Here is a 20381-nt window from a genome sequence, read left to right on the forward strand (position 1 = left end):
CCCATCACTAGAAATGAAATGGAAGAGGTCATAAAATCACTCCCTACAAATAAAAGTCCAGGACCAGATGGATTCACAGGCGAATTTTATCAAACATATAAAGAGGAATTGGTGCCCATCCTCCTTAAACGCTTTCAAAAGGTTGAAGAAGAACGAATACTGCCAAAGACATTCTATGATGCCACCATCACCCTCATTCCAAAACCAGACAGAGATACCACCAAAAAAGAAAACTATCAGCCAATATCATTGATGAGTATAGATGCAAAAATTCTCAACCAAATCTTAGCCAACCGAATCCAACAACATATCAAAAAAATTATACACCATGACCAGGTAGGGTTCATCCCAGGTTCACAAGGATGGTTCAACATACGCAAATCAATCAGCATCATACACCACATTCACAAAAAAAAAGTCAAAAATCATATGATCATCTCAATAGATGCAGAAAAAGCATTTGACAAAGTTCAACATCCATTCATGTTCAAGACCCTCGCCAAAGTGGGTATAGAGGGAACATTCCTGAATATAATCAAAGCCATTTATGATAAACCCACAGCAAACATAATACTCAATGGGGAAAAACTGAAAGCCTTCTCACTCAAATCTGGAACAAGACAGGGATGCCCACTCTCACCACTGCTCTTCAACATCGTTTTGGAAGTCTTAGCCACAGCAATTAGACAAACAAAAGAAATAAAAGGCATCCATATAGGAAGAGAAGTGTTAAAACTGTCACTGTATGCAGATGACATGATTCTATACCTAGAAAACCCTAAGGACTCAACCCCAAAACTCCTTGAACTGATTAATAAATTCAGCAAAGTGGCAGAATATAAGATTAACATTCAGAAGTCAGTTGCATTTCTGTATACCAGCAATGAAATATTAGAAAAGGAATACAAAAGTACGATACCTTTTAAAATTGCACCTCACAAAATCAAATACCTCGGAATACACCTGACCAAGGAGGTAAAGGACCTATATGCCGAGAACAATAAAACCTTAATCAAAGAAATCAAAGAAGATGTAAAGAAATGGAAAGATATTCCATGCTCCTGGATTGGGAAAATCAATATTGTGAAAATGGCCATTCTACCAGAAGCAATCTACAGATTCATTGCAATCCCGATCAAATTACCCATGACATTTTTCACAGAACTAGAACAAACAATCCAAAATTTTATATGGAACCACAAAAGACCCAGAATCGCCAAAGCAATCCTGAGAAACAAAAACCAAGCAGGAGGCATAACTCTCCCAGACTTCAAGAAATACTACAAAGCCACAGTCATCAAAACAGTGTGGTACTGGTATCAAAACAGACAGACAGACCAATGGAACAGAATAGAGAATCCGGAAATAAACCCTGACACCTATGGTCAATTAATCTTTGACAAGGGAGGCAAGAACATAAAATGGGAAAAGGAAAGTCTATTCAGCATGCATTGCTGGGAAACCTAGACAGCTGCATTCAAAGCAATGAAACTAGAACACACCCTCATACCATGCACAAAAATAAAATCAAAATGGCTGAAAGACTTAAATATACGACAGGACACCATCAAACTCCTAGAAGAAAACATAGGCAAAACACTCTCTGACATCAACATCATGAATGTTTTCTCAGGTCATTCTCCCAAAGCAATAGAAATTAGAGAAAAAAAAATAAACCCATGGGACCTAATCAAACTGAAAAGATTTTGAACAGCAAAGGAAACCCAAAACAAAAAGACAACTTACAGAATGGGAGAAGATCGTTTCAAATGATGCAACTGACAAGGGCTTAATCTCTAGAATATATAAGCAACTTATACAACCCAACAGCAAAAAAACCAATCAATCAATGGAAAACTGGGAAAAAGACCTGAATACACAATTCTCCGAAGAAGATACACAGACGGCCAACAAACACATGAAAAAATGCTCAACATCGTTGATTATAAGAGAAATACAAATCAAAACAACCATGAGATATCACCTCACACCAATCAGAATGACCATTAATAAAACCACAAAGAACAAGTGCTGGAAGGGCTGTGGAGAAAAGGGAACCCTCCTGCACTGCTGGTGGGAATGTAAACTGGTACAGCCACTATGGAGAAGAGTCTGGAGATACCTTAGAAATCTATACATAGCTGGGGCTCCGCTGCCATCCTCACCTCCGGCCCCCACGCTCGCGGTGGCCCTCCACAGTCCCTGCGCGCTCCCTTCCCCTGCACGCACCCAACCCCCACGCCTGCGCCGCCCCCAAGCCGCTCCCCGCCCCCCTCGTCCCGCCCCAAACACGCACCTTTCCCCCAAACACTTCCTGGGACCTTCCATCCCCCTTTTCCCAAGCATCCTAGGCACCCTCTTCCCTTCTCACAAAGATAAAACACAAACCTACCTTGGACCTGCCCGCTGCAGCCCTGCTCACATCCTCAGCTCCTTCACCCACGCTCGCTCGCCGCGGTGGCCCTCAGCAGTCGCTCCGGGGACTCCCTTCCCCGGCACGCACGCAACCCCCACGCAGGCGCTCTGCACAACCGGGTCCCCGCCCCCCTCGCCCCGCCCTGCCCCCACCCACCTACACCCCCCCCTTCCTGGGAACTTTCCCCATCACTTCAAAGGCATCCAACCTATCCACCCCTCTACCCCCTTCTCAAACAAACAATCAAACGCACACACACACACACACAGCAAGCCAAAAACCAAAACCAAAACATCCTCACTTGAACCTGTCTGCTGGAACTCCGCTGACAGCCTTACCTCAGTCCCCCCCTGCTCGCCCTGGCCTTCAGCTCTCCCTTCCCCTCTGTTCAGGCACTACCCACAAGCCCCTCCCAGCTGCCCTGGCCCATTCCCACACGAACCCCTCTGGGCTCCTTTCCTGACATCCTTCCGCTCCCATTTGCTAAGGGGTCCTCATCCTCCGCCCTCTTCCCCCTTCACAACAACCAAACAAAAACCAACAACCCACAACAAAAACCACCACCACCCACCACCACCACCACCGCAGCCGCCACAAACACCTACCTTGAACCTATCCCCTAGAATGCCCCTCACAACCTCCCCGCAGGGCCCCAGGCTCTCCGTGTCCCTCTCCATTCCCTCCCGCCTCCCTTCCCCTGCACCCACGCAACCCCCACGCACGCTCTGGGGGCAAGGGGTGCCCGCCCGCCTCCACGCTCCCCGCACCCGCACAGGCCCAACCCTTCCTAGGACCTCGCCTCCACTTTTCCAAGGGATCCCATCCACCCTCTTCCTGCCTCTCAAAAGGAACCCTAACTTCAACCTCTCAGCTGGGGCTCCGCTGCCATCCTCACCTCCGGCCCCCACGCTCGCGGTGGCCCTCCACAGTCCCTGCGCGCTCCCTTCCCCTGCACGCACCCAACCCCCACGCCTGCGCCGCCCCCAAGCCGCTCCCCGCCCCCCTCGTCCCGCCCCAAACACGCACCTTTCCCCCAAACACTTCCTGGGACCTTCCATCCCCCTTTTCCCAAGCATCCTAGGCACCCTCTTCCCTTCTCACAAAGATGAAACACAAACCTACCTTGGACCTGCCCGCTGCAGCCCTGCTCACATCCTCAGCTCCTTCACCCACGCTCGCTCGCCGCGGTGGCCCTCAGCAGTCGCTCCGGGGACTCCCTTCCCCGGCACGCACGCAACCCCCACGCACGCCACGGCACGCACGCAACCCCCACGCAGGCGCTCTGCACAACCGGGTCCCCGCCCCCCTCGCCCCGCCCTGCCCCCACCCACCTACACCCCCCCCTTCCTGGGAACTTTCCCCATCACTTCAAAGGCATCCAACCTATCCACCCCTCTACCCCCTTCTCAAACAAACAATCAAACTCACACACACACACACACAGCAAGCCAAAAACCAAAACCAAAACATCCTCACTTGAACCTGTCTGCTGGAACTCCGCTGACAGCCTTACCTCAGTCCCCCCCTGCTCGCCCTGGCCTTCAGCTCTCCCTTCCCCTCTGTTCAGGCACTACCCACAAGACCCTCCCCAGCTGCACTGGCCCATTCCCACACGAACCCCTCTGGGCTCCTTTCCTGACATCCTTCCGCTCCCATTTGCTAAGGGGTCCTCATCCTCCGCCCTCTTCCCCCTTCACAACAACCAAACAAAAACCAACAACCCACAACAAAAACCACCACCACCCACCACCACCACCACCGCAGCCGCCACAAACACCTACCTTGAACCTATCCCCTAGAATGCCCCTCACAACCTCCCCGCAGGGCCCCAGGCTCTCCGTGTCCCACTCCATTCCCTCCCGCCTCCCTTCCCCTGCACCAACGCAACCCCCACGCACGCTCTGGGGGCAAGGGGTGCCCGCCCGCCTCCATGCTCCCCGCACTCGCACAGGCCCAACCCTTCCTAGGACCTCTCCTAGACCTCGCCTCCACTTTTCCAAGGGATCCCATCCACCCTCTTCCTGCCTCTCAAAACGAACCCTAACTTCAACCTCTCAGCTGGGGCTCCGCTGCCATCCTCACCTCCGGCCCCCACGCTCGCGGTGGCCCTCCACAGTCCCTGCGCGCTCCCTTCCCCTGCACGCACCCAACCCCCACGCCTGCGCCGCCCCCAAGCCGCTCCCCGCCCCCCTCGTCCCGCCCCAAACACGCACCTTTCCCCCAAACACTTCCTGGGACCTTCCATCCCCCTTTTCCCAAGCATCCTAGGCACCCTCTTCCCTTCTCACAAAGATAAAACACAAACCTACCTTGGACCTGCCCGCTGCAGCCCTGCTCACATCCTCAGCTCCTTCACCCACGCTCGCTCGCCGCGGTGGCCCTCAGCAGTCGCTCCGGGGACTCCCTTCCCCGGCACGCACGCAACCCCCACGCACGCCACGGCACGCACGCAACCCCCACGCAGGCGCTCTGCACAACCGGGTCCCCGCCCCCCTCGCCCCGCCCTGCCCCCACCCACCTACACCCCCCCCTTCCTGGGAACTTTCCCCATCACTTCAAAGGCATCCAACCTATCCACCCCTCTACCCCCTTCTCAAACAAACAATCAAACGCGCACACACACACACACACAGCAAACCAAAAACCAAAACCAAAACATCCTCACTTGAACCTGTCTGCTGGAACTCCGCTGACAGCCTTACCTCAGTCCCCCCCTGCTCGCCCTGGCCTTCAGCTCTCCCTTCCCCTCTGTTCAGGCACTACCCACAAGCCCCTCCCAGCTGCCCTGGCCCATTCCCACACGAACCCCTCTGGGCTCCTTTCCTGACATCCTTCCGCTCCCATTTGCTAAGGGGTCCTCATCCTCCGCCCTCTTCCCCCTTCACAACAACCAAACAAAAACCAACAACCCACAACAAAAACCACCACCACCCACCACCACCACCACCGCAGCCGCCACAAACACCTACCTTGAACCTATCCCCTAGAATGCCCCTCACAACCTCCCCGCAGGGCCCCAGGCTCTCCGTGTCCCTCTCCATTCCCTCCCGCCTCCCTTCCCCTGCACCCACGCAACCCCCACGCACGCTCTGGGGGCAAGGGGTGCCCGCCCGCCTCCACGCTCCCCGCACCCGCACAGGCCCAACCCTTCCTAGGACCTCTCCTAGACCTCGCCTCCACTTTTCCAAGGGATCCCATCCACCCTCTTCCTGCCTCTCAAAACGAACCCTAACTTCAACCTCTCAGCCGGGGCTCCGCTGCCATCCTCACCTCCGGCCCCCACGCTCGCGGTGGCCCTCCACAGTCCCTGCGCGCTCCCTTCCCCTGCACGCACCCAACCCCCACGCCTGCGCGGCCCCCAAGCCGCTCCCCGCCCCCCTCGTCCCGCCCCAAACACGCACCTTTCCCCCAAACACTTCCTGGGACCTTCCATCCCCCTTTTCCCAAGCATCCTAGGCACCCTCTTCCCTTCTCACAAAGATAAAACACAAACCTACCTTGGACCTGCCCGCTGCAGCCCTGCTCACATCCTCAGCTCCTTCACCCACGCTCGCTCGCCGCGGTGGCCCTCAGCAGTCGCTCCGGGGACTCCCTTCCCCGGCACGCACGCAACCCCCACGCACGCCACGGCACGCACGCAACCCCCACGCAGGCGCTCTGCACAACCGGGTCCCCGCCCCCCTCGCCCCGCCCTGCCCCCACCCACCTACACCCCCCCCTTCCTGGGAACTTTCCCCATCACTTCAAAGGCATCCAACCTATCCACCCCTCTACCCCCTTCTCAAACAAACAATCAAACTCACACACACACACACACAGCAAGCCAAAAACCAAAACCAAAACATCCTCACTTGAACCTGTCTGCTGGAACTCCGCTGACAGCCTTACCTCAGTCCCCCCCTGCTCGCCCTGGCCCTCAGCACTCCCTTCCCCTCTGTTCAGGCACTACCCACAAGCCCCTCCCAGCTGCCCTGGCCCATTCCCACACGAACCCCTCTGGGCTCCTTTCCTGACATCCTTCCGCTCCCATTTGCTAAGGGGTCCTCATCCTCCGCCCTCTTCCCCCTTCACAACAACCAAACAAAAACCAAAAACCCACAACAAAAACCACCACCACCCACCACCACCACCACCGCAGCCGCCACAAACACCTACCTTGAACCTATCCCCTAGAATGCCCCTCACAACCTCCCCGCAGGGCCCCAGGCTCTCCGTGTCCCTCTCCATTCCCTCCCGCCTCCCTTCCCCTGCACCCACGCAACCCCCACGCACGCTCTGGGGGCAAGGGGTGCCCGCCCGCCTCCACGCTCCCCGCACCCGCACAGGCCCAACCCTTCCTAGGACCTCGCCTCCACTTTTCCAAGGGATCCCATCCACCCTCTTCCTGCCTCTCAAAAGGAACCCTAACTTCAACCTCTCAGCTGGGGCTCCGCTGCCATCCTCACCTCCGGCCCCCACGCTCGCGGTGGCCCTCCACAGTCCCTGCGCGCTCCCTTCCCCTGCACGCACCCAACCCCCACGCCTGCGCCGCCCCCAAGCCGCTCCCCGCCCCCCTCGTCCCGCCCCAAACACGCACCTTTCCCCCAAACACTTCCTGGGACCTTCCATCCCCCTTTTCCCAAGCATCCTAGGCACCCTCTTCCCTTCTCACAAAGATGAAACACAAACCTACCTTGGACCTGCCCGCTGCAGCCCTGCTCACATCCTCAGCTCCTTCACCCACGCTCGCTCGCCGCGGTGGCCCTCAGCAGTCGCTCCGGGGACTCCCTTCCCCGGCACGCACGCAACCCCCACGCACGCCACGGCACGCACGCAACCCCCACGCAGGCGCTCTGCACAACCGGGTCCCCGCCCCCCTCGCCCCGCCCTGCCCCCACCCACCTACACCCCCCCCTTCCTGGGAACTTTCCCCATCACTTCAAAGGCATCCAACCTATCCACCCCTCTACCCCCTTCTCAAACAAACAATCAAACTCACACACACACACACACAGCAAGCCAAAAACCAAAACCAAAACATCCTCACTTGAACCTGTCTGCTGGAACTCCGCTGACAGCCTTACCTCAGTCCCCCCCTGCTCGCCCTGGCCTTCAGCTCTCCCTTCCCCTCTGTTCAGGCACTACCCACAAGACCCTCCCCAGCTGCCCTGGCCCATTCCCACACGAACCCCTCTGGGCTCCTTTCCTGACATCCTTCCGCTCCCATTTGCTAAGGGGTCCTCATCCTCCGCCCTCTTCCCCCTTCACAACAACCAAACAAAAACCAACAACCCACAACAAAAACCACCACCACCCACCACCACCACCACCGCAGCCGCCACAAACACCTACCTTGAACCTATCCCCTAGAATGCCCCTCACAACCTCCCCGCAGGGCCCCAGGCTCTCCGTGTCCCACTCCATTCCCTCCCGCCTCCCTTCCCCTGCACCAACGCAACCCCCACGCACGCTCTGGGGGCAAGGGGTGCCCGCCCGCCTCCATGCTCCCCGCACTCGCACAGGCCCAACCCTTCCTAGGACCTCTCCTAGACCTCGCCTCCACTTTTCCAAGGGATCCCATCCACCCTCTTCCTGCCTCTCAAAACGAACCCTAACTTCAACCTCTCAGCTGGGGCTCCGCTGCCATCCTCACCTCCGGCCCCCACGCTCGCGGTGGCCCTCCACAGTCCCTGCGCGCTCCCTTCCCCTGCACGCACCCAACCCCCACGCCTGCGCCGCCCCCAAGCCGCTCCCCGCCCCCCTCGTCCCGCCCCAAACACGCACCTTTCCCCCAAACACTTCCTGGGACCTTCCATCCCCCTTTTCCCAAGCATCCTAGGCACCCTCTTCCCTTCTCACAAAGATAAAACACAAACCTACCTTGGACCTGCCCGCTGCAGCCCTGCTCACATCCTCAGCTCCTTCACCCACGCTCGCTCGCCGCGGTGGCCCTCAGCAGTCGCTCCGGGGACTCCCTTCCCCGGCACGCACGCAACCCCCACGCACGCCACGGCACGCACGCAACCCCCACGCAGGCGCTCTGCACAACCGGGTCCCCGCCCCCCTCGCCCCGCCCTGCCCCCACCCACCTACACCCCCCCCTTCCTGGGAACTTTCCCCATCACTTCAAAGGCATCCAACCTATCCACCCCTCTACCCCCTTCTCAAACAAATAATCAAACTCACACACACACACACACAGCAAGCCAAAAACCAAAACCAAAACATCCTCACTTGAACCTGTCTGCTGGAACTCCGCTGACAGCCTTACCTCAGTCCCCCCCTGCTCGCCCTGGCCCTCAGCACTCCCTTCAGCTCTCCCTTCCCCTCTGTTCAGGCACTACCCACAAGCCCCTCCCAGCTGCCCTGGCCCATTCCCACACGAACCCCTCTGGGCTCCTTTCCTGACATCCTTCCGCTCCCATTTGCTAAGGGGTCCTCATCCTCCGCCCTCTTCCCCCTTCACAACAACCAAACAAAAACCAAAAACCCACAACAAAAACCACCACCACCCACCACCACCACCACCGCAGCCGCCACAAACACCTACCTTGAACCTATCCCCTAGAATGCCCCTCACAACCTCCCCGCAGGGCCCCAGGCTCTCCGTGTCCCTCTCCATTCCCTCCCGCCTCCCTTCCCCTGCAACCCCCACGCACGCTCTGGGGGCAAGGGGTGCCCGCCCGCCTCCACGCTCCCCGCACCCGCACAGGCCCAACCCTTCCTAGGACCTCGCCTCCACTTTTCCAAGGGATCCCATCCACCCTCTTCCTGCCTCTCAAAACGAACCCTAACTTCAACCTCTCAGCTGGGGCTCCGCTGCCATCCTCACCTCCGGCCCCCACGCTCGCGGTGGCCCTCCACAGTCCCTGCGCGCTCCCTTCCCCTGCACGCACCCAACCCCCACGCCTGCGCCGCCCCCAAGCCGCTCCCCGCCCCCCTCGTCCCGCCCCAAACACGCACCTTTCCCCCAAACACTTCCTGGGACCTTCCATCCCCCTTTTCCCAAGCATCCTAGGCACCCTCTTCCCTTCTCACAAAGATAAAACACAAACCTACCTTGGACCTGCCCGCTGCAGCCCTGCTCACATCCTCAGCTCCTTCACCCACGCTCGCTCGCCGCGGTGGCCCTCAGCAGTCGCTCCGGGGACTCCCTTCCCCGGCACGCACGCAACCCCCACGCAGGCGCTCTGCACAACTGGGTCCCCGCCCCCCTCGCCCCGCCCTGCCCCCACCCACCTACACCCCCCCCTTCCTGGGAACTTTCCCCATCACTTCAAAGGCATCCAACCTATCCACCCCTCTACCCCCTTCTCAAACAAACAATCAAACGCACACACACACACACACAGCAAGCCAAAAACCAAAACCAAAACATCCTCACTTGAACCTGTCTGCTGGAACTCCGCTGACAGCCTTACCTCAGTCCCCCCCTGCTCGCCCTGGCCCTCAGCACTCCCTTCAGCTCTCCCTTCCCCTCTGTTCAGGCACTACCCACAAGCCCCTCCCAGCTGCCCTGGCCCATTCCCACACGAACCCCTCTGGGCTCCTTTCCTGACATCCTTCCGCTCCCATTTGCTAAGGGGTCCTCATCCTCCGCCCTCTTCCCCCTTCACAACAACCAAACAAAAACCAACAACCCACAACAAAAACCACCACCACCCACCACCACCACCACCGCAGCCGCCACAAACACCTACCTTGAACCTATCCCCTAGAATGCCCCTCACAACCTCCCCGCAGGGCCCCAGGCTCTCCGTGTCCCTCTCCATTCCCTCCCGCCTCCCTTCCCCTGCAACCCCCACGCACGCTCTGGGGGCAAGGGGTGCCCGCCCGCCTCCACGCTCCCCGCACCCGCACAGGCCCAACCCTTCCTAGGACCTCGCCTCCACTTTTCCAAGGGATCCCATCCACCCTCTTCCTGCCTCTCAAAACGAACCCTAACTTCAACCTCTCAGCTGGGGCTCCGCTGCCATCCTCACCTCCGGCCCCCACGCTCGCGGTGGCCCTCCACAGTCCCTGCGCGCTCCCTTCCCCTGCACGCACCCAACCCCCACGCCTGCGCCGCCCCCAAGCCGCTCCCCGCCCCCCTCGTCCCGCCCCAAACACGCACCTTTCCCCCAAACACTTCCTGGGACCTTCCATCCCCCTTTTCCCAAGCATCCTAGGCACCCTCTTCCCTTCTCACAAAGATAAAACACAAACCTACCTTGGACCTGCCCGCTGCAGCCCTGCTCACATCCTCAGCTCCTTCACCCACGCTCGCTCGCCGCGGTGGCCCTCAGCAGTCGCTCCGGGGACTCCCTTCCCCGGCACGCTCGCAACCCCCACGCACGCCACGGCACGCACGCAACCCCCACGCAGGCGCTCTGCACAACTGGGTCCCGCCCCCCTCGCCCCGCCCTGCCCCCACCCACCTACACCCCCCCCTTCCTGGGAACTTTCCCCATCACTTCAAAGGCATCCAACCTATCCACCCCTCTACCCCCTTCTCAAACAAACAATCAAACTCACACACACACACACACAGCAAGCCAAAAACCAAAACCAAAACATCCTCACTTGAACCTGTCTGCTGGAACTCCGCTGACAGCCTTACCTCAGTCCCCCCCTGCTCGCCCTGGCCTTCAGCTCTCCCTTCCCCTCTGTTCAGGCACTACCCACAAGCCCCTCCCAGCTGCCCTGGCCCATTCCCACACGAACCCCTCTGGGCTCCTTTCCTGACATCCTTCCGCTCCCATTTGCTAAGGGGTCCTCATCCTCCGCCCTCTTCCCCCTTCACAACAACCAAACAAAAACCAACAACCCACAACAAAAACCACCACCACCCACCACCACCACCACCGCAGCCGCCACAAACACCTACCTTGAACCTATCCCCTAGAATGCCCCTCACAACCTCCCCGCAGGGCCCCAGGCTCTCCGTGTCCCTCTCCATTCCCTCCCGCCTCCCTTCCCCTGCACCCACGCAACCCCCACGCACGCTCTGGGGGCAAGGGGTGCCCGCCCGCCTCCACGCTCCCCGCACCCGCACAGGCCCAACCCTTCCTAGGACCTCGCCTCCACTTTTCCAAGGGATCCCATCCACCCTCTTCCTGCCTCTCAAAACGAACCCTAACTTCAACCTCTCAGCTGGGGCTCCGCTGCCATCCTCACCTCCGGCCCCCACGCTCGCGGTGGCCCTCCACAGTCCCTGCGCGCTCCCTTCCCCTGCACGCACCCAACCCCCACGCCTGCGCCGCCCCCAAGCCGCTCCCCGCCCCCCTCGTCCCGCCCCAAACACGCACCTTTCCCCCAAACACTTCCTGGGACCTTCCATCCCCCTTTTCCCAAGCATCCTAGGCACCCTCTTCCCTTCTCACAAAGATAAAACACAAACCTACCTTGGACCTGCCCGCTGCAGCCCTGCTCACATCCTCAGCTCCTTCACCCACGCTCGCTCGCCGCGGTGGCCCTCAGCAGTCGCTCCGGGGACTCCCTTCCCCGGCACGCACGCAACCCCCACGCACGCCACGGCACGCACGCAACCCCCACGCAGGCGCTCTGCACAACCGGGTCCCCGCCCCCCTCGCCCCGCCCTGCCCCCACCCACCTACACCCCCCCCTTCCTGGGAACTTTCCCCATCACTTCAAAGGCATCCAACCTATCCACCCCTCTACCCCCTTCTCAAACAAACAATCAAACTCACACACACACACACACAGCAAGCCAAAAACCAAAACCAAAACATCCTCACTTGAACCTGTCTGCTGGAACTCCGCTGACAGCCTTACCTCAGTCCCCCCCTGCTCGCCCTGGCCTTCAGCTCTCCCGTCCCCTCTGTTCAGGCACTACCCACAAGACCCTCCCCAGCTGCCCTGGCCCATTCCCACACGAACCCCTCTGGGCTCCTTTCCTGACATCCTTCCGCTCCCATTTGCTAAGGGGTCCTCATCCTCCGCCCTCTTCCCCCTTCACAACAACCAAACAAAAACCAACAACCCACAACAAAAACCACCACCACCCACCACCACCACCACCGCAGCCGCCACAAACACCTACCTTGAACCTATCCCCTAGAATGCCCCTCACAACCTCCCCGCAGGGCCCCAGGCTCTCCGTGTCCCACTCCATTCCCTCCCGCCTCCCTTCCCCTGCACCAACGCAACCCCCACGCACGCTCTGGGGGCAAGGGGTGCCCGCCCGCCTCCATGCTCCCCGCACCCGCACAGGCCCAACCCTTCCTAGGACCTCTCCTAGACCTCGCCTCCACTTTTCCAAGGGATCCCATCCACCCTCTTCCTGCCTCTCAAAACGAACCCTAACTTCAACCTCTCAGCTGGGGCTCCGCTGCCATCCTCACCTCCGGCCCCCACGCTCGCGGTGGCCCTCCACAGTCCCTGCGCGCTCCCTTCCCCTGCACGCACCCAACCCCCACGCCTGCGCCGCCCCCAAGCCGCTCCCCGCCCCCCTCGTCCCGCCCCAAACACGCACCTTTCCCCCAAACACTTCCTGGGACCTTCCATCCCCCTTTTCCCAAGCATCCTAGGCACCCTCTTCCCTTCTCACAAAGATAAAACACAAACCTACCTTGGACCTGCCCGCTGCAGCCCTGCTCACATCCTCAGCTCCTTCACCCACGCTCGCTCGCCGCGGTGGCCCTCAGCAGTCGCTCCGGGGACTCCCTTCCCCGGCACGCACGCGCCCCCCTCGCCCCGCCCTGCCCCCACCCACCTACACCCCCCCCTTCCTGGGAACTTTCCCCATCACTTCAAAGGCATCCAACCTATCCACCCCTCTACCCCCTTCTCAAACAAACAATCAAACGCACACACACACACAAACAGCAAGCCAAAAACCAAAACCAAAACATCCTCACTTGAACCTGTCTGCTGGAACTCCGCTGACAGCCTTACCTCAGTCCCCCCCTGCTCGCCCTGGCCCTCAGCACTCCCTTCAGCTCTCCCTTCCCCTCTGTTCAGGCACTACCCACAAGCCCCTCCCAGCTGCCCTGGCCCATTCCCACACGAACCCCTCTGGGCTCCTTTCCTGACATCCTTCCGCTCCCATTTGCTAAGGGGTCCTCATCCTCCGCCCTCTTCCCCCTTCACAACAACCAAACAAAAACCAACAACCCACAACAAAAACCACCACCACCCACCACCACCACCACCGCAGCCGCCACAAACACCTACCTTGAACCTATCCCCTAGAATGCCCCTCACAACCTCCCCGCAGGGCCCCAGGCTCTCCGTGTCCCTCTCCATTCCCCCCCGCCTCCCTTCCCCTGCACCCACGCAACCCCCACGCACGCTCTGGGGGCAAGGGGTGCCCGCCCGCCTCCAAGCTCCCCGCACCCGCACAGGCCCAACCCTTCCTAGGACCTCTCCTAGACCTCGCCTCCACTTTTCCAAGGGATCCCATCTACCCTCTTCCTGCCTCTCAAAACGAACCCTAACTTCAACCTCTCAGCCAGGGCTCCGCTGCCATCCTCACCTCCGGCCCCCACGCTCGCGGTGGCCCTCCACAGTCCCTGCGCGCTCCCTTCCCCTGCACGCACCCAACCCCCACGCCTGCGCCGCCCCCAAGCCGCTCCCCGCCCCCCTCGTCCCGCCCCAAACACGCACCTTTCCCCCAAACACTTCCTGGGACCTTCCATCCCCCTTTTCCCAAGCATCCTAGGCACCCTCTTCCCTTCTCACAAAGATAAAACACAAACCTACCTTGGACCTGCCCGCTGCAGCCCTGCTCACATCCTCAGCTCCTTCACCCACGCTCGCTCGCCGCGGTGGCCCTCAGCAGTCGCTCCGGGGACTCCCTTCCCCGGCACGCACGCAACCCCCACGCACGCCACGGCACGCACGCAACCCCCACGCAGGCGCTCTGCACAACCGGGTCCCCGCCCCCCTCGCCCCGCCCTGCCCCCACCCACCTACACCCCCCCCTTCCTGGGAACTTTCCCCATCACTTCAAAGGCATCCAACCTATCCACCCCTCTACCCCCTTCTCAAACAAACAATCAAACGCGCACACACACACACACACAGCAAACCAAAAACCAAAACCAAAACATCCTCACTTGAACCTGTCTGCTGGAACTCCGCTGACAGCCTTACCTCAGTCCCCCCCTGCTCGCCCTGGCCTTCAGCTCTCCCTTCCCCTCTGTTCAGGCACTACCCACAAGCCCCTCCCAGCTGCCCTGGCCCATTCCCACACGAACCCCTCTGGGCTCCTTTCCTGACATCCTTCCGCTCCCATTTGCTAAGGGGTCCTCATCCTCCGCCCTCTTCCCCCTTCACAACAACCAAACAAAAACCAACAACCCACAACAAAAACCACCACCACCCACCACCACCACCACCGCAGCCGCCACAAACACCTACCTTGAACCTATCCCCTAGAATGCCCCTCACAACCTCCCCGCAGGGCCCCAGGCTCTCCGTGTCCCTCTCCATTCCCCCCCGCCTCCCTTCCCCTGCACCCACGCAACCCCCACGCACGCTCTGGGGGCAAGGGGTGCCCGCCCGCCTCCAAGCTCCCCGCACCCGCACAGGCCCAACCCTTCCTAGGACCTCTCCTAGACCTCGCCTCCACTTTTCCAAGGGATCCCATCTACCCTCTTCCTGCCTCTCAAAACGAACCCTAACTTCAACCTCTCAGCCAGGGCTCCGCTGCCATCCTCACCTCCGGCCCCCACGCTCGCGGTGGCCCTCCACAGTCCCTGCGCGCTCCCTTCCCCTGCACGCACCCAACCCCCACGCCTGCGCCGCCCCCAAGCCGCTCCCCGCCCCCCTCGTCCCGCCCCAAACACGCACCTTTCCCCCAAACACTTCCTGGGACCTTCCATCCCCCTTTTCCCAAGCATCCTAGGCACCCTCTTCCCTTCTCACAAAGATAAAACACAAACCTACCTTGGACCTGCCCGCTGCAGCCCTGCTCACATCCTCAGCTCCTTCACCCACGCTCGCTCGCCGCGGTGGCCCTCAGCAGTCGCTCCGGGGACTCCCTTCCCCGGCACGCACGCAACCCCCACGCACGCCACGGCACGCACGCAACCCCCACGCAGGCGCTCTGCACAACCGGGTCCCCGCCCCCCTCGCCCCGCCCTGCCCCCACCCACCTACACCCCCCCCTTCCTGGGAACTTTCCCCATCACTTCAAAGGCATCCAACCTATCCACCCCTCTACCCCCTTCTCAAACAAACAATCAAACGCGCACACACACACACACACAGCAAACCAAAAACCAAAACCAAAACATCCTCACTTGAACCTGTCTGCTGGAACTCCGCTGACAGCCTTACCTCAGTCCCCCCCTGCTCGCCCTGGCCTTCAGCTCTCCCTTCCCCTCTGTTCAGGCACTACCCACAAGCCCCTCCCAGCTGCCCTGGCCCATTCCCACACGAACCCCTCTGGGCTCCTTTCCTGACATCCTTCCGCTCCCATTTGCTAAGGGGTCCTCATCCTCCGCCCTCTTCCCCCTTCACAACAACCAAACAAAAACCAAAAACCCACAACAAAAACCACCACCACCCACCACCACCACCACCGCAGCCGCCACAAACACCTACCTTGAACCTATCCCCTAGAATGCCCCTCACAACCTCCCCGCAGGGCCCCAGGCTCTCCGTGTCCCTCTCCATTCCCTCCCGCCTCCCTTCCCCGGCACCCACGCAACCCCCACGCACGCTCTGGGGGCAAGGGGTGCCCGCCCGCCTCCACGCTCCCCGCACCCGCACAGGCCCAACCCTTCCTAGGACCTCTCCTAGACCTCGCCTCCACTTTTCCAAGGGATCCCATCCACCCTCTTCCTGCCTCTCAAAACGAACCCTAACTTCAACCTCTCAGCCGGGGCTCCGCTGCCATCCTCACCTCCGGCCCCCACGCTCGCGGTGGCCCTCCACAGTCCCTGCGCGCTCCCTTCCCCTGCACGCACCCAACCCCCACGCCTGCGCCGCCCCCAAGCCGCTCCCCGCCCCCCTCGTCCCGCCCCAAACACGCACCTTTCCCCCAAACACTTCCTGGGACCTTCCATCCCCCTTTTCCCAAGCATCCTAGGCACCCTCTTCCCTTCTCACAAAGATAAAACACAAACCTACCTTGGACCTGCCCGCTGCAGCCCTGCTCACATCCTCAGCTCCTTCACCCACGCTCGCTCGCCGCGGTGGCCCTCAGCAGTCGCTCCGGGGACTCCCTTCCCCGGCACGCACGCAACCCCCACGCACGCCACGGCACGCACGCAACCCCCACGCAGGCGCTCTGCACAACCGGGTCCCCGCCCCCCTCGCCCCGCCCTGCCCCCACCCACCTACACCCCCCCCTTCCTGGGAACTTTCCCCATCACTTCAAAGGCATCCAACCTATCCACCCCTCTACCCCCTTCTCAAACAAACAATCAAACGCACACACACACACACACAGCAAGCCAAAAACCAAAACCAAAACATCCTCACTTGAACCTGTCTGCTGGAACTCCGCTGACAGCCTTACCTCAGTCCCCCCCTGCTCGCCCTGGCCCTCAGCACTCCCTTCAGCTCTCCCTTCCCCTCTGTTCAGGCACTACCCACAAGCCCCTCCCAGCTGCCCTGGCCCATTCCCACACGAACCCCTCTGGGCTCCTTTCCTGACATCCTTCCGCTCCCATTTGCTAAGGGGTCCTCATCCTCCGCCCTCTTCCCCCTTCACAACAACCAAACAAAAACCAACAACCCACAACAAAAACCACCACCACCCACCACCACCACCACCGCAGCCGCCACAAACACCTACCTTGAACCTATCCCCTAGAATGCCCCTCACAACCTCCCCGCAGGGCCCCAGGCTCTCCGTGTCCCTCTCCATTCCCCCCCGCCTCCCTTCCCCTGCACCCACGCAACCCCCACGCACGCTCTGGGGGCAAGGGGTGCCCGCCCGCCTCCAAGCTCCCCGCACCCGCACAGGCCCAACCCTTACTAGGACCTCTCCTAGACCTCGCCTCCACTTTTCCAAGGGATCCCATCTACCCTCTTCCTGCCTCTCAAAACGAACCCTAACTTCAACCTCTCAGCCAGGGCTCCGCTGCCATCCTCACCTCCGGCCCCCACGCTCGCGGTGGCCCTCCACAGTCCCTGCGCGCTCCCTTCCCCTGCACGCACCCAACCCCCACGCCTGCGCCGCCCCCAAGCCGCTCCCCGCCCCCCTCGTCCCGCCCCAAACACGCACCTTTCCCCCAAACACTTCCTGGGACCTTCCATCCCCCTTTTCCCAAGCATCCTAGGCACCCTCTTCCCTTCTCACAAAGATAAAACACAAACCTACCTTGGACCTGCCCGCTGCAGCCCTGCTCACATCCTCAGCTCCTTCACCCACGCTCGCTCGCCGCGGTGGCCCTCAGCAGTCGCTCCGGGGACTCCCTTCCCCGGCACGCACGCAACCCCCACGCACGCCACGGCACGCACGCAACCCCCACGCAGGCGCTCTGCACAACCGGGTCCCCGCCCCCCTCGCCCCGCCCTGCCCCCACCCACCTACACCCCCCCCTTCCTGGGAACTTTCCCCATCACTTCAAAGGCATCCAACCTATCCACCCCTCTACCCCCTTCTCAAACAAACAATCAAACGCGCACACACACACACACACAGCAAACCAAAAACCAAAACCAAAACATCCTCACTTGAACCTGTCTGCTGGAACTCCGCTGACAGCCTTACCTCAGTCCCCCCCTGCTCGCCCTGGCCTTCAGCTCTCCCTTCCCCTCTGTTCAGGCACTACCCACAAGCCCCTCCCAGCTGCCCTGGCCCATTCCCACACGAACCCCTCTGGGCTCCTTTCCTGACATCCTTCCGCTCCCATTTGCTAAGGGGTCCTCATCCTCCGCCCTCTTCCCCCTTCACAACAACCAAACAAAAACCAACAACCCACAACAAAAACCACCACCACCCACCACCACCACCACCGCAGCCGCCACAAACACCTACCTTGAACCTATCCCCTAGAATGCCCCTCACAACCTCCCCGCAGGGCCCCAGGCTCTCCGTGTCCCTCTCCATTCCCTCCCGCCTCCCTTCCCCTGCACCCACGCAACCCCCACGCACGCTCTGGGGGCAAGGGGTGCCCGCCCGCCTCCACGCTCCCCGCACCCGCACAGGCCCAACCCTTCCTAGGACCTCTCCTAGACCTCGCCTCCACTTTTCCAAGGGATCCCATCCACCCTCTTCCTGCCTCTCAAAACGAACCCTAACTTCAACCTCTCAGCCGGGGCTCCGCTGCCATCCTCACCTCCGGCCCCCACGCTCGCGGTGGCCCTCCACAGTCCCTGCGCGCTCCCTTCCCCTGCACGCACCCAACCCCCACGCCTGCGCCGCCCCCAAGCCGCTCCCCGCCCCCCTCGTCCCGCCCCAAACACGCACCTTTCCCCCAAACACTTCCTGGGACCTTCCATCCCCCTTTTCCCAAGCATCCTAGGCACCCTCTTCCCTTCTCACAAAGATAAAACACAAACCTACCTTGGACCTGCCCGCTGCAGCCCTGCTCACATCCTCAGCTCCTTCACCCACGCTCGCTCGCCGCGGTGGCCCTCAGCAGTCGCTCCGGGGACTCCCTTCCCCGGCACGCACGCAACCCCCACGCACGCCACGGCACGCACGCAACCCCCACGCAGGCGCTCTGCACAACCGGGTCCCCGCCCCCCTCGCCCCGCCCTGCCCCCACCCACCTACACCCCCCCCTTCCTGGGAACTTTCCCCATCACTTCAAAGGCATCCAACCTATCCACCCCTCTACCCCCTTCTCAAACAAACAATCAAACTCACACACACACACACACAGCAAGCCAAAAACCAAAACCAAAACATCCTCACTTGAACCTGTCTGCTGGAACTCCGCTGACAGCCTTACCTCAGTCCCCCCCTGCTCGCCCTGGCCCTCAGCTCTCCCTTCCCCTCTGTTCAGGCACTACCCACAAGCCCCTCCCAGCTGCCCTGGCCCATTCCCACACGAACCCCTCTGGGCTCCTTTCCTGACATCCTTCCGCTCCCATTTGCTAAGGGGTCCTCATCCTCCGCCCTCTTCCCCCTTCACAACAACCAAACAAAAACCAAAAACCCACAACAAAAACCACCACCACCCACCACCACCACCACCGCAGCCGCCACAAACACCTACCTTGAACCTATCCCCTAGAATGCCCCTCACAACCTCCCCGCAGGGCCCCAGGCTCTCCGTGTCCCTCTCCATTCCCTCCCGCCTCCCTTCCCCTGCACCCACGCAACCCCCACGCACGCTCTGGGGGCAAGGGGTGCCCGCCCGCCTCCACGCTCCCCGCACCCGCACAGGCCCAACCCTTCCTAGGACCTCTCCTAGACCTCGCCTCCACTTTTCCAAGGGATCCCATCCACCCTCTTCCTGCCTCTCAAAACGAACCCTAACTTCAACCTCTCAGCTGGGGCTCCGCTGCCATCCTCACCTCCGGCCCCCACGCTCGCGGTGGCCCTCCACAGTCCCTGCGCGCTCCCTTCCCCTGCACGCACCCAACCCCCACGCCTGCGCCGCCCCCAAGCCGCTCCCCGCCCCCCTCGTCCCGCCCCAAACACGCACCTTTCCCCCAAACACTTCCTGGGACCTTCCATCCCCCTTTTCCCAAGCATCCTAGGCACCCTCTTCCCTTCTCACAAAGATAAAACACAAACCTACCTTGGACCTGCCCGCTGCAGCCCTGCTCACATCCTCAGCTCCTTCACCCACGTTCGCTCGCCGCGGTGGCCCTCAGCAGTCGCTCCGGGGACTCCCTTCCCCGGCACGCACGCAACCCCCACGCACGCCACGGCACGCACGCAACCCCCACGCAGGCGCTCTGCACAACCGGGTCCCGCCCCCCTCGCCCCGCCCTGCCCCCACCCACCTACACCCCCCCCTTCCTGGGAACTTTCCCCATCACTTCAAAGGCATCCAACCTATCCACCCCTCTACCCCCTTCTCAAACAAACAATCAAACTCACACACACACACACACAGCAAGCCAAAAACCA

General features: G+C 60.8%; 1 protein-coding gene across 10 annotated transcripts in view; it reads right to left on the reverse strand.

The window, feature by feature from the left end:
- Nucleotides 1–20381, reverse strand: part of LOC146398877 (uncharacterized) — a 112624-nt gene that overhangs the window by 77093 nt on the left and 15150 nt on the right. For 2 of the 10 annotated variants that reach the window (XR_014817561.1, XM_084979457.1), the window contains exon 1: nt 3539–3664. The exons of 1 other annotated variant lie outside the window; for it this stretch is intronic. The gene's annotated coding sequence lies outside the window, so the exon portion shown is untranslated. Of the gene's footprint in view, nt 1–2392; nt 2515–3538; nt 3709–10604; nt 10741–20046; nt 20209–20381 lie in introns of those variants that run through there. 7 more of the 10 variants (XM_084979452.1, XM_084979451.1, XR_014817562.1 and 4 more) reach the window with 6 other exon arrangements.

The sequence above is a fragment of the Sus scrofa genome, chromosome 10, assembly GCF_054392235.1.
Source record: "Sus scrofa isolate SSC_HxYL_T2T_F1_AM1 chromosome 10, Sscrofa_HxYL_maternal_Yorkshire_Landrace_v2.0, whole genome shotgun sequence".
Classification (NCBI taxonomy): Eukaryota; Metazoa; Chordata; class Mammalia; order Artiodactyla; family Suidae; genus Sus; species Sus scrofa.